Source organism: Tursiops truncatus, chromosome 6 (assembly GCF_011762595.2).
Source record: "Tursiops truncatus isolate mTurTru1 chromosome 6, mTurTru1.mat.Y, whole genome shotgun sequence".
In the NCBI taxonomy this organism is placed as follows: domain Eukaryota; kingdom Metazoa; phylum Chordata; class Mammalia; order Artiodactyla; family Delphinidae; genus Tursiops; species Tursiops truncatus.
Window position 1 is genome coordinate 19,148,860 of NC_047039.1, and position 15,436 is coordinate 19,164,295.

The window sequence follows — 15,436 nt, forward strand, 5'->3', positions numbered from 1 at the left end:
TCCAGACCTGAGGACATGGCTGGTGTCACCTCAGACTGTGTCCTCTTTTCTAGAGGATGGGCCTTTGGAAAATATGGACAAAGATTAATCGCACAGCTAAAATGCAGAATGTTTGACACTGTTGCCAAAACTATAGAATGACAAGTAAGTTTTGTTTTGTTTTGTTTTGTTTTGTTTTTTGCGGTATGGGGGCCTCTCACTGTTGTGGCCTCTCCCATTGTGGATCACAGGCTCCGGACGTGCAGGCCCAGCAGCCATGGCTCACGGGCCCAGCTGCTCCGCGGCATGTGGGATCCTCCCAGACCGGGGCACGAACCCATGTCCCCTGCATCGGCAGGCGGACTCTCAACCACTGCGCCACCAGGGAAACCCGACAAGTAAGTTTTTAATAAAACAAAACAACCACTTGTATTTTTTTTGTAAACAATACCTTGCAGTAAGCAAACAGTAAACACAATAAACAGGCAATTCTTAATAAATTCTTAAATAAATAAGTTGCTGTAGTTTGGCTACATGATTATCCTAAGTACATGGAACCAAAGAGAAATGAATGGTTTCAAAATGCTTCACATCATATGAATATTTTTCTTTCCATAACCACCAGCTCATAATTTATATTTACATTTTAATAATACATAGCATATTATAGCAAAACTATAATGTAGAAAAATAAAAAGAACTTATAACAGCACCCTATGAAATTTTTTAGGTTAAAACAATGTATGACAATGGTAAAAATTTAAATAGTATTGTAGTTGTGGATAAGCAATATTTTGTTTAAACCAGTCATTTTCTGTGGGACATGTTTTCTAGAGTTATACTCTTAAAATCTATACTACAGTGGATACCGTTGTGCATATATATATATATATATATATATATATATATATATATATATATAACACACTTTTGCAAGATAAATTCTTAGTAGTGAAATGGCTCTATCATAGGGTATATGGATTTTGATAGTTCTTCCAAATTACCTTTTCCAGAGATCACATTAATGGACACACTCACTAAATGTGTGTGATTGCACACCACCTTTTAATTTTTATTTAAACTCTCTCAAGTGACTCCTGTTGCCCACCCTTCAAGACCAGTAAGTGGCCAATGAAGCAGTATTATTTTTTTTCCTATTGAGAGTCTTCATTGCCTATCTCAACTCTTTGGTTAAAGTACATCATTAATAAAGACAATTTAAATTTTGGAAGATGATACAGCCCAAACTATATCAGAGCAATTCAAACCATATTTTACAGTGTTGTAATTTTGTTAAATTAACATGTGTAAAGTCGAGTCCCAAGTGGGGAATTGAATGGTGAGCCACAGTTCAACAAAGACCACAGGGGAAAGTGAAATAGAGAAATTTATTAGTCGCAGGTCCTGGAGGAGGTACAAGGCATGCCTGGAGGGGTAACCCGGGGAGGTCAAGACAGGGTGCAGGCAGAGAGCCTGATACCAACCAGGGTTCTTGGCCTTCCTTAATCAATAGAAATTGATAAGAGACCAGACAAGAAGTTCAGGCAAGGCTTTACTGGGGCCCCTGCTGCAACAGGGGGGAGTGAGAACAAGTAACAGGTCCTCTTGCTCACTCCCCAAGTAGGGATGAGCTGGTTCTTTATATGGAGTGAGGGTAGGGGTGGGTCCAGGGATTGGGCCACAGGGGTGGCTTAGGTGGTTTGCCCACCCCTTTCCTGGTGTTGTGTGCAGGGGACGTGTGCAGTACCCTGCTTTTTCTCCTGACCCACTGCTTTTGTTCCTGCTCTTTGGAAGTGGCGGTCGTTTTCTTTTTGGTCTTTTTGTACATAATGTGCCCCAACTCACATGCATGCAGTTATTTTTAGTCCCTTATAGTTTCTTTGTATTTTGTTGCTTCAGAAGACATTTGTCCAGGTGCAAGCACTGCAGCAAAGGGTCCCAGATCATACGTCCCAGACTGTCTCAAGCCCAGCTGACCATGGGCACATGACTTTGTTAAGGTCCAAGGGTGGAGTGCTTTTGGAATTTCAGGGCTAATTCAAACCAAGAAGAACAGTGTTTTGGTAAGCTATGTAGTTGGGATGGGTTCTTATCTAAGGGGTGCACATGGGAAAGGAGTTTGGAGGCATGGCAGACTATTTATCACCCAGGGCATGGGAGAAGTCATATCAGAAAGTCATATCATATCATATCACAAGAACTTACAGTTACTTGTGACTCTACAGGCCATGTACTAGGCTTGAGGGAGGGCTGGTGTCAGTTCAAGTCTCCTGCGGGCTGCTCAGCCACACAAAATGGATGCCAAGGCAGAAATATTATGGAGTAGTTTAGCTAAATTCTCTACACTCAACTTATACCCTTTGAAATGAGTCATAAGACAACAGTTCCAAACCTTCTTGGATTAACAGACTCATAGCTTCCTTCTGATCCTCACATGAAGAGAATATCAATCCTAAATAAAACAGTGCTAAGGAAAGTGTTAGGGCCATTAATGCTTTACTTTTAGTGAATAGCAAGAACAGTATGGAAGTTTCTTACAAATAGAGTTGCCATATGATCTTGCAATCCCACTCCTGGGCATATATCCAGACAAAACTATAATTCAAAAAGATACGTGCACCCCACTGTTCATTGCGGCATTATTTACAATAGCTATGATATGGAAGCAACCTAAATGTTCATCGACAAGTGAATGGATAAAGAAGATGTGGTATATATATACAATGGAATATTACTCAGCCATGAAAAAGAATGAAATAATGCTATTTGCAGCAACATGGATGGACCTAGAGATTATTATATTAAGTGAAGTAAGCCAGCCAAAGACAAATATTGTATGATATCACTTATATGTGGAATCTAAAAAAAATGATACAAATTAACTTATTTACAAAACAGAAAGAGACTCACAGACTTAGAAAACAAACTTATGGTTACCAAAGGGGAAAGGGGAGAGGAGAGATAAATTAGGAGTTTGGAATTAAAATATACACACTACCATTTATAAAATAGATAAACAACAAGGTTTATTTACAAAAACATTTTCATATAGAAATTAACTAGCAGCAGTTGCTAAATGAGATGATCTGAATTATTTATTGATTGACTCCTTTAGGTAAATGATGGGAATATTTTTGGAATTTTATCTTGCTCCATTGAAACTCTAGCTCACTTTAGAAACTGTTAAAAAGATAATATAAAATTTATTTTGATTGACATATAAAGGAAAATGATTGAAAACTTAAATATTGATCAAAAGATGGAAAACAATGATGCAGCACTGAGGTATTATAATGTTGGTGAGCAATATTTACAAGTTGCATAATGTACAGAATTCTCTACAAGTTGCCTGAGGAGTTTGACAATAAATAGAATTTCAGGGTAAATCATTGTTTTAAAAAGACAGAAGGAGAGGAAAGAACTGTATTTTGTGGATATACGTAATAAATATAGAACTGACAACCAAGTCTACTACTCACAAAAGTCATGGGAGTTGATGCAGTAATAGAGGTCGGGACATTCAATTCAGATTGGCTACACAAAGGGCATAGTTTGGAAACACTATTTTAAAACTAAGAAAAATACAAGCTGGTGGAGTTCTGGAAAAGTATTCCAGGAATTGGGGAGAAATGCAGTTGGAGGAGCACCCATGAAGGCAGGCTGTGGGTCCTGAACATTGCGGAGGCCAAGTGGTGGTGAGAGATGGCTGATAGCTGGGCATAAACGTTAAGTGGACGGGATTGAATAATTATCATCTAACTAGAGGAAAGAATTAGAGAATAATTGTTGCAAATTACATCCTGGGTTTTAAGAACCTGTTTACAATATGGCACAGTAGCATTTTCCTACTCAAAAGCATTCTGAGAAATGCAACCTTTAGAACTTCATTTTCATCAAAGCAGCAACTCCTTGCAACACATTCAGGTTACCTAGGAAATGTCACCGGGGATCACTCAAGCATTAAGGGAGGGTACAGTCCTTGGTCCTCTCCATGAAACTTTCTCTTTTGGGATCTCATTCACCTTCCAATTCTCCCCTAATTGCATGACTGTCCATAAGCTCAGAATTAGATGTTTTGCTTTGATTTAAGAGACCTTTGGGACACATGATGGAACTGAGAATGACAGCTTATGCCACTGACATCACAACTAAGGGATAATAGTCTAATAACTATTTTTAGAATAAATTGGAGAAGATCTGAAAGTGGATAGGACTTTGGGGCACTACTGGTACTGTTCATGGACACCTGGATGGTGAAGAGGAGAGGGGATGGTTGAGAATGCACTCTGCTGGAAGAAACGGCAGTTTTGTGCTCTCTTGAGTACCCAGGGATTTCAGATGTTATAATCCATCTCAAAGTCACAAAAGAACAATCTTCTCTTGGGTGGAAAAGAAATCATGAAGAATAACTTGGTAGTGGACTTGTGATGACCTTGAGGAAAATTGCCTGTAATTAGCCCATAACTTCCCCTGGGTGGAAAGCAGCTGCACTTGTTGTTGTAAGGGCCCAAAGGAATTAAAGTGCTCACTGGGAACCATTACATAGGTTTTTTGCCTGCACCCAAGGAAATTCTGTATACTTTGCTCTTCACAGCCCAGAAGGCTGGTGGAAGCAGCATCTGAAATCTTATGTATATCCCCTCTTGCCATGGATAGCAATAATCTAACCTGTTACTTTGCTCTGTTGAAATGTTCTCATGGTTTACTAACATGTTATAGTAATTGACAGGTTGTTCATAAGATTAATATAGAAAACAGCTGTAATTTCCACTTCTGTGAGGAGACTCATATTTTCTCCTCTAGAGTACTAGTCTCAGATTTTTTTTTTAACAGGTTTGAGAAGAAACACACTTCAGAGGTAATAAATAAGAGTGAGAGAGAGAACAAATCAAACCGCTACTCTGGGTTTTACTTGAATCATTATTAGCACCATGCTGGGATTAGAGCAGGGTTCTTCATGAGTGTTTCTGTGGCATCTGCTTGACTAAAAGGAAAAAGAAATACTCTTGGGGAAGTATTCATTTTATGTTACCAAGACGTGGACAGAGAAACTTGTGTGACAATTTCTCTATTTAATTAGATGTTTGGCACAAAGTCAATTGAAGTAATTTATACCCTAATTTGTTCTTATTGGAGCCCCAGAAGAACTATTTTAGTGACATTATCTTTTTTTTTTTTTTTTTGCGGTATGCGGACCTCTCACTGTTGTGGCCTCTCCCGTTGCAGAGCACAGGCTCTGGACGTGCAGGCCCAGCGGCCATGGCTCACTAGGGCATTTCTGATATTTGGTGGCCAGACTTGGATATTGTGATAACAAAGATTGAGTTGGAGGATTGGGAGTGGAATAAGAAGGAAATGGGCAAAGTGATAAGTACAAGGGAGAGGCAAGTCAAGAACTTCCAGGGCCCTCCCCTCCCTGCACCAGCACCTTGTGTTCACTTTCTGCCCTTTCTCTGTGTCCTCACAGCTTTGGAGCATGGCTGGATTGCACTTTTCCTCTCTGCTTCCCCTCTATATGTGAGTTCCTGAAGGGCAGGGATGATGCCTTTTATACCTGCTCTCCAACAGCAACCAAAACATGGAGCATAAGATCAAATACCTAATGCATGCTCAGTGAGAGAGTGAGTGCATGAATGTATGAATGTGTAAATGAAAAGGTGGCCTGGATTTCTAGCAAAAACCACAGAGCAAGTAGAGCTCAATGAGAATGGAGTTAGGAAGACTTAGAGCTACATCCAGAAGAAAACACGGCAATAAGAAAAATCTCTACATGTGTGTATTAGTCTGGGTTTTCCAGAGAAACAAAACCAATAGGATATTATAAGGCATAAGCTCACATATTATGGAGCCTGGAAAGTCCCATGATCGGCAATCAGTAAGCAGGAGACCCAGGAGATTTGGTGTTACAAATTCCAGTTTGAGTCTGAGTCTGAAGTCAAGAGGAGAACAATGTCCGAAGCTCCAAGAGAGGCAGAGAGAGTGAAATTTTTCTTATTTAGATTTTTATTCAATTTAGGCCTTCAGTGGGTTGGATGAGACCCACTCATTTTGGGGAGGGCAATCTGATTTACTTAGTTTACTGATGCAGATGTTAATCTCACCCAGAAACACCCTCACAGACATACCCAGAATAATGTTTAACTAAATATCTGGACAGCTGTGGCTCAGTCAATTTGAGACAAAATTAACAATCACAACAATCTGGTTCTGGTATTATCAGAACCAGGGGGACAAGACAAGGTCATGTATATATAGCTTATTTCCACCGAGAGAACATATAAGACAAATAACATTTTGGCTTAAATTTAGTGACTACATTCTCTGATTCAAAAAAAGAAAGGAGGTTGGACTGGGAGATGAATTTATTCACTGAAATTCAATAAATAACTTTCTATAGATAACTGATTGACATGTTTGAAATATGTGTGTGTGTGTGCATATGTATAAAATTTATGTGATTTTTTTATAGCATTGAGCCAGCTGGGTCTTCAGAGGATTTCTTAGGTGAGATTTAAAGCAGTGCCTTGATTCAAAAATAAATATTTTTTCTTCTTGTTGGGAAAATAGCTTGAATCAAGTTGGATGCATTTCCTAAGGTCAATATTGACCCTCAAGCATTTTCCATAAGTGTGGGTGTGAATTGTCTATTTTTTCCTTAATATTACAAATAATACGTTTTCCCACTCTGGTATTTCAAAAAACAGTTATACTGTTGGCAGACACCTTCAGCATTGTGTCTTGTACCACTTTTGAGAATATTTTTGAGTTGGTTAACAAAGTTTTCTATCCTTAGGGTTTCCTTCCAAGGAAATAGCACTTTTTAAAGCTGTATAATGACATTGTCAGTGAAAATTTAATCTTGGAGTAGATGTCTGGATTCAGCTGGCATTTAATAATTTTTTCCAGCTGGTCCTGTAGGTATGTATACCCCAATATCTATAACATATCCAGTTATTTGCTGAATTTCTTTAAAAAAAAACACCTCTTTTTCTTATGAAAAACACACTGAGAAAAAATAAAAAATAGCTCAAAATAATAAATAGCTCAAAAATAAATAGCTCAATGCTTCATCACAGAGTACACTCTTTTGGAGACTCACATCTCAGATCAGGAGAGGGAAAATGACCAGCACCGAGGAAGCTTCCTCTACGCCCCCTATGAATAACCATGCTCCTGTTCTCACCAAGATATCCAGCATTCTGAATCCTAACACAATAATTTTGTCACCTTTTGTACTTTATACAAATAAAATCATTCATAAAGTACTCTTGAGTCTGTCCTCTTTTGCTTGTATCATATTGAGAGATTTTTCCATGTTGTTGCAGACAGCTATAATTTTTCAAATTTATTGCTGCACAGTATCCTATTCTATGATCATATAACTATATTCACTTCTTCTGGTGATGTACATTTGCATTGTTCTCAGATTTTGACTATTATGAATAATTCTATTTTGAACATTCTTGAATGTGCTCCTTGGTGCACATTTGCATCTATTTTTGTTTAGTCTATACATAAGACGGAAATTGTTGGCACATGGGGTACAGGTATTTCCAACTTTAGTAGATAATATCAAATGGTTTTCAAAGTTGTTAAAATTTACATATCCTCCAACAGTGTGTGAACATGCATGTGACTCCACAGCCTTACTAATTGTTATTGTTTTCCTGCCTTTTTTGTTTTTGTCTTTGTTTCTTTTTTGTTTATTGTTCATTTTGGAAATTTAGTCCTTTCTGTGATTGAGTAATGATATGACATGTCCTTCTGGCTTCATTTGCATTTTCTTGGTGTTTAATGAATTTAAACATTATTTCATGAGTTTAATGACCATTTGAGAGGGAATGGATGTAGGATATGGGTCAGGAAAGGGAGTACATGGAGAGGTCCAGCCTTCCTTGATCAACGTGGTTAGTCTGTTTGCAGCAGTCTTATTAGGAGGGATCTGGGGAAAGAGATCACCCAACCTTTGCCACCTCCCTCCTATCTTTACCAGTGTTATACCTACTTCTAAAGTCAAAGCATTTTTGATCCGCCCAATGAGTCTCAAGGATTTAGTTGTCTGAGATGATCAACAATAATGGTTTTGATATATAAAACAAAAATCTTAGTTATTTATTTATGTGGGGAAACCTGTATTTTATAGAGCAGATCTTGTCAGTTCATTGTCAGGAATATCCTTTGTTGTGTTTCCAAGTGAACTACTGGACATGTTTTTAATTAGACAGGTATTTGTTCTGCCAAAGAAAGAGTTGAATCATTTCTGTGGGATGGTTCACAGAGTCATGTTGAAATGTTATGGATAATTCATGACATACATTAGAATACATCTTCTAAAAAAATGCTTTTGCCTCTCTTTTTCTCTCTACCCTCTAAAAAGTCCTGGACAAAAAATGCCAAAGTTTGGTTTTTGAGAATTTTCATCACCCTCCCTCTACTAATAAATGTTTACTTCAAATATATTACAAAGTAGTTAATTAGGTTTCAACTTTTTTGTTCAGAAGTTTATTTTTCTAGGATCATCCTTAGTTAAGTTGATTGAATTCAAACCTCAATGTGCATCATCTCAATGGTACATTTAGAGGTCACAAACATGGGGTGCCACTGTCCAGCTGTGTACATCATGCAGGGTTTATAAACTGCTTACATTTTTCAAATTTCTAACTTTAAAAATGGGGATAATAATATTAACCCTTCGAGTTTCTCAAGAGTTTAAATTAACTCATGTGTGACACTTTCTAAGAACACTACCTGGTATATAGCTGACATTCATGAAATGGGAAGTATTATTCTTTAAGCTGCTGCAGCTAACATCATTACTAATCTCATTCTTTCACAGTATACTCTTTTTCTTATCTGGCTCTCTGGGTAACTTGACTTACAATTTCTAGGAGAATTGAACTCACATTGTCCATACGGGATTGTTAGAGAAAGCAGCAAGTAGTATCACTGAAGAAGGATGGAGGTAAGAAAGAAATTGGACCAGCAAAAACGAGGTAGACAACAAGATATATTAAGAGATAGGATTCAGGGGTGGAGGAGAGGAACAGTTGATGAGAACATAGATTCTAAGGAATTGAAGAGGGACAGAGAAAGGCATTTGACAATTATAATTCATTTATTTAGGCAATTTTGGCCTTGAAAAATAGATGTCTAGGACGAACTCTGACTAAAATAAATTCAAAACTTGATGCTAATTGGATCTACTTGCATGGATACTGCCAGAGTTCAATGCTTATACATATGTAAGAGTTATATCACTCATTACATAATTTATTTAATCTTCACAATAACAGTTAAAGTAGGAATGGAAACTTTCTTTGAAATTAAAAAGACTATGTTATCTCAACTAACATTTGTTTTCCTTTTGGTGCCAGGTACCAAGGTATAATTTTATACACACTCATTTATTCAATCCTCACAACTTTGCCGAGGAAGAAACTGAGGGTCAAGGATAATTATTACTCTGCTCCAGCCATGCAGTTATGAGGCCCTGGATCCAGTGCTCACATGCTCCACTGGGAAAGGCCACTGGTATAACTCCTTGAGAGTCAGAGGAACCAAGATCTGAGCACGTCTGCATCATGAGCACATCATTCATACTGGGTGGGCTTTCCCTTCTTCATATATGAAATGTGAGATATAGGTCTAATGGCTTTTCAAGTGCTAAGCTTGCCCATCTCTGTGAGGATATTAGCATCTGTGTACAATTTTTAGAAATGTGAGTGGTGGGAGAAGAAGAGAGGGAGACATTAGGGAGAGGTTCCGTGGAGACATCTTGAATGTTTAACATCTGTCATGAATTTTAAATGCATTCAGAAAGAAAGAAAGAGACATGCCCCATCATCATTCCTAGGAATATATGTCAACAAGAATGATATTGTTTATAATTATTTACAAATGTGTGTTGGGGGGCATTTGAAGGTGTCAATAATAAATTCTATTTTTGCTTGTGAAAAACATGAACAATGATGAAAGAAAAACAGGTAATGGAGGGATGTTTACTTTAGTTGAAACTTGTTCTAATTTTGTTAGAATAAAGAAAACACACAGGGAGTAGATTTTTTATAATAAACAATAATTTATTGTTAATAATAAATTATTAAATGTATTCCATTAATAATAACAAATGAACTTTCCTATTGATTTAGCAGAACTGAGCTTTTCAGGATAGAAAACAACATATCTTTCAAATGACTCTCTTGATTTTAATATCCATTTTCATTACATATACCTAACTGATAGCTTCTAATTTTTATTTTTATTTATTTATTTTTTTGCGGTACGCGGGCCTCTCACTGTTGTGGCCTCTCCCATTGCGGAGCACAGGCTCCGGACGTGCAGGCTCAGTGGCCATGGCTCACGGGCCCAGCCGCTCCGCGACATGTGGGATCTTCCCGGACCAGGGCATGAACCTGTGTCCCCTGCATCAGCAGGCAGACTCTCAACCACTGTGCCACCAAGGAAGCCCTTCTAATATTTTAAAATTGCCTATTAAGCATGTTTCAAAGAATCAAATGAACATAAATAACCCGACAATTAAAGTAATTGGTAATTTACAATTTCTGTTTTTATTTCATCTAGGCCTTTGGGTTTGACTGAGAAGATATAAAAAGCAGCATTTCTTTTAGATGTTAATATTATTATTTTAATCTCGTAGATTCAAAGCCAATTTATTTTCATGTAAAGCTAATTTAAACTTAATTAAAACCAGACTGTGCTTTATTCTATAGTTATTACAGATTCCACTCACTGGTACATGTCCTTCGACATAGATCTTTTCTATTTTAATGGTTTAAATTTATAATGTGTTCCTAAACTTTACAATTTTTTCCTATTTGCAAATAACTTGCAGAAAAGTAAAATAGCAAGAAGTCTTTTGCTTTTTTTTTGCACCCCAAGTCCTTTATTACTACTAAAACAGGAATTCATATTACTTGAGAGTAGCATTGATTTTATGTGTTTCTTTCTCCTTAATGTGAATTTCATGGGCAGAAGAGTTGTTTCCAGCACTAAGGAAATATTTGTCAAATGGTGAATTCACAATCATTGATTTAAAATGAGTTGGTCTTTTTTTCTCTTAAAGTCCATAACAACTAAATTTTTTCCCTTCCCCTCTTTTTCCTTTCTCCCTTCTTCCCTCTTTCCTCCTTATATTCATGGAGGAAACTTTTTTCTCCCCCTCTGTCCTGAGTCCTGCTGGGTGGAAGCTATAACAAGGTCAAGTAAGATATATTCCATTTGATACTCTCAGTGCAGTGGGGAGGTTTGAGGTCATTGCATTTCTAGACTTTATGTAAATGAGGTCTTTTGTCTCACCATCCACCACCCCCAGGGTTTGGGATTGGATTGAGTATTTATAAAAGTATCCCATAATCTGGAGTTTTGCTCCACAGATTTTTTTTTTTTTAAGTAAAGGACTTTTTCAATAAGGATACTAATTCCCCATTAGCAGAAAAATAATAAATTTGCTCTGTCACATATAATTTTATTAAACCTTTGGCACTTCTTTGTAATACAACACCTGATTTGGCAAAATGTATGACACAATTACATATTCAGTTACTCTTCAGTTTTCTTCTAGAATTTTTATGGTTTCAGATCTTACATTTAAGCCTTTAAGCCATTTTGAATTTATTTTTGTGCGTAGTGTGAGAAAGTAGCCCAGTTTGATTCTTTTACATGTAGCTGTCCAGTTTTCCCAACACCATTTATTGAAGAGGCTCTCTTTTCCTTATTGTATATTCTGACATCTTTGTCATAGATTAATTGTCCATATAAATGTGGGTTCATTTCTGGACTCTCTATTCTCTTCCATTGATCTATATGTCTGTTTTTGTGCCAGTATCATGATGTTTTGATTACTGTAGCTTTGTAGTATAGTTTGAAATCAGGGCATGTGTTACCTCCAACTGTGTTCTTCTTTCTCAAGATTGTTTTGGCTATTTGGGGTCTTTTGTGTTTCCATACAAATTTTAGAATTATTTGTTCTAGTTCTGTGAAAAATGCCATTGGTATTTTGATACAGATTTCATTGAATCTGTAGATTACCTTGGGTAGTGTGGTCATTTTAACAATATTAATTATTCCAATGCATGAGCACAGTATATTTTTCCATCTTTCTGTGTCATCTTCAATTTCTTTCATTGGTGTCTTATAGTTTTCCGAGTACAGGTCTTTTACCTCCTTAGTTAGATTTATTCCTAGGTAATTTATTCTATTCAGTATGATGGCAAATGGGATAGTTTTCTTAATTTCTCTTTCTGATAGCTTACTATTAGTGTATAGAAACACAACATATTTTTGTGTATTGATTTTGTATCCTGAAAATTTACTGAATTTGTTTAGTAATTCTAATAATTTTTTGCTGGAGCCTTTAGGATTTTCTATATATAATATCATGTCATCTGCAAAAATGACAGTTTTACTTCTTCCTTTCCAATTTAGATGTATTTTATTTATTCTTCTTGCCTAATTGCTCTGGCTAGAACTTCCAATAATATGTTGAATAAAAGTGACAAGAGTGGATATCCCTGTCTTGCTCCTGATCTTAGAGAAAAAGCTTTCAGCTTTTCACCATTGAGTATGATGTTAGCTTTGGGGTTGTCATATATGGGCTTTATTATGTTGAGATATATTTCTTTTATTTTTTTTTTGGCTTTGTTGAGAAGTTTTATCATAAATGGATGTCCAATTTTGTCAAATGATTTTTCTACATCTATTGAGATGATTATATACTTTTTATCCTCGATTTTGTTAATATGGTATGTCACATTGACTGATTTGTGGGTGTTGAACCATACTTGCATCCTTGGAATAAAATTCCACTTGATCATGGTGTAAGATCATCTTAATGTATTGTTGAATTTGGTTTGCTTATATTTTTTTGAGGACTTTTGTATTTATGTTCATCCTGGGTATTGGCTTGTAATTTTCTTCCTTTGTAGTGTCTTTGTCTGGATTTTGTATTAGGGTAATCTTGGCTTTGTGAAATGAGTTTGGAAGGGTTCCCTCCTCTTCAAATTTTTGGAGGATTTTGAGAAGGATAGGTACTAATTTTTCTTTCAATGTTTGGTAGAATTTACCAATGAAGTCTGGTCCTAGAATTTGCTGTGTTGAGAGGTTTTGATTACTGATTCTAGTAATGTCTATTCAGGTTTTCTATTTCATCATGATTCAGTCTTGTAAGGTTGTATGTCTGGGAATTTATCCATTTCTTCTAGATTGTCCAACTTGTTGGCACATAATTGTTGGCAGTAATATCTTATGATTCTTTGTGTTTCTGTGATATTAGTTTTAATATCTCCTCTTTCATTTCTAATTTATTTGATTTTATCTTTTTTTCTTGGTGAGTCTAGCTAAAATTTTCTCAATTTTAAAAATCTTTTCAGAGAATCAGCTCTTAGTTTATTTTTATCTTTTCTATTGTCTTTTTAGTATCTATTTCATTAATTTCTTCTGTAATATTAGTTATTTCCTTCCTTCTACTAATTTTTGGCTTTGCTCTCTTCCTAGTTCCTTAAGGTGTGAAGTTAGGTCATTTATTTCAGACTCTTTTTGTTTCTTGAGGTAGGCATTTATTGCTATGAACTTCATTCTTAGAGCTGCTTTTGCTGCATCCCATAAATTTTGTGGGTTGGAGGGTAGTGGGGTGTGGGTAGGGGTAGGGTTGGGGAGGGGAGCAGCTGCCTGGCCAGGAGCAGCTGCTCCTGGGGCTGCTGCCCTGAGCGTGGCACTGGCCGCAGAGCACAGGGTGCAGGAGGGAAAGGGGGCAGCGTGGGTAGGCAGGGCAAGGAGGGGGCTGTGGGGAGGTTGTGGAGGGACTCATTGAATTGTCTGCCTCCCGCCCCATCCGCCACCTGGCACTAGGAGCAGCCCCCAGTGGCAGTGTGACAGCCATGTCTGCAGCCATGAGGTAGGGGTTCTACCAATTCCTTCATCAGAAGAATGGCAGTGACTGACCTCTTGGCCAAGCTCGAGGCCAACACCAGCGTGAACTGGAGCTACATGGCACTCAGTGTCATTGGGCTGGTGGCTTTGTACCTAGTGTTTTGTTATGGAGCCTCTCTCCTCTGCAACCTGATAAGATTTGGTTACCCAGCCTATGTCTCAATTAAAGCCATAGAGAGCCCCAACATAGAAGATGATACCCAGTGGCTGACCTACTGGGCAGTGTTTGGTGTGTTCAGCATTGCCGAATTCTTCTCTGACCTCTTCCTGTTATGGTTCCCCTTCTACTACTTGTTGAAGTGCAGCTTCCTGTTGTGGTGCATGGCTCCCAGCCCTGCCAATAGAGTGGACTTGCTCTATAAGCACATCATCTGTCTTTTCTTCCTGAAGCACAAGTCCCAGGTAGACAAGGCAGTGAATGACTTGAAGGACAAAGCCAAAGAGACGGAAGATGCCATCTCTAAAGAAGCCAAGAAAGCTGCCGTGAATTTACTGCATGAGAAAAAGAAAAGCACCTAAACCACTGAGTGGATGAAACATTTCTGCCCTCTCTGTACTTTCCTATTAGAGCTTGGTGTTATATTAGGAACTGTGGTATAATCATTTTAATAATGTTGCCTTGGAAACATTTTTGATATATTAAAAAAATGAATGTGTTGTAAGTTTTTTTGCTTACTTTTACTGTCTATATACCTAGGGAGCATTTAAATTTAAATTTAATGCAATGGGCAGTGAGCAAGTTCTTAGAAAACATATTTTGCCTCTGGGTAGGAAAAGACCTATCATACCATCCTGTAGGAAATATAAACTTAAAATAAAATTATATATCTCCCCCCAAAAAATTTTGTGGGCAGTTCTAAGGTAAGATGGTAGAGTGAATGTCTTTTATGTATCCTGTGGATGGATAAGCAGGGTAAGGACCAAGAACAGATCTACATGTATGTATAAATTCTACCTGCCTTTCAAGACCTGAGAAGCACTTCATTTGCTGTATTAAGTAGCTTTATCTCATTTAATATATCTGTTATTCAGCTCAGATTAAGAATCAGAGTATGCTTCAAGCTTTTGCAATATTTTTAGAGATTAAAACTCCAAGGGAAAAAATATTTTTAAGTGCCAACCATATACTACTTCAATCACATTGTTCTGGGCTCTTAACCTATCCACAGGCAAGAAAATAAAAATTTCAGAAACAATAAAGAATTAAAAATTAGTAAAATTTTCATTACTCACAGGTGATATGATAGATTACATAGAAAAAGCCTAAGAAATTTACAAAATTTTAAAGCCAAGATATTCATTTAACAAAATTTCAGATTACACTGTCAATGTACAAAGTCCAGTTGTATTTCTGAATACTAAGAATAAATAACTGAAGTAGGAAAATGAAAAAAAATCCAATATCCTTACAAACCAAATCAATCAAACTAAGAAAATAGTTCTAAGAAATAAAATGAAGAATGGGAAAAACTTAGACAATAATAACTGGAATATATTGCAGAGAGACATT

The 15,436-nt window shown here is 36.9% G+C and overlaps 1 pseudogene; it reads left to right on the forward strand.

The window, feature by feature from the left end:
* Positions 1 to 13,874: 13,874 nt before the first annotated feature.
* On the forward strand, positions 13,875 to 14,445 carry LOC101335038 (receptor expression-enhancing protein 5 pseudogene; annotated as a pseudogene).
* The last annotated feature ends 991 nt before the right edge of the window (positions 14,446 to 15,436 follow it).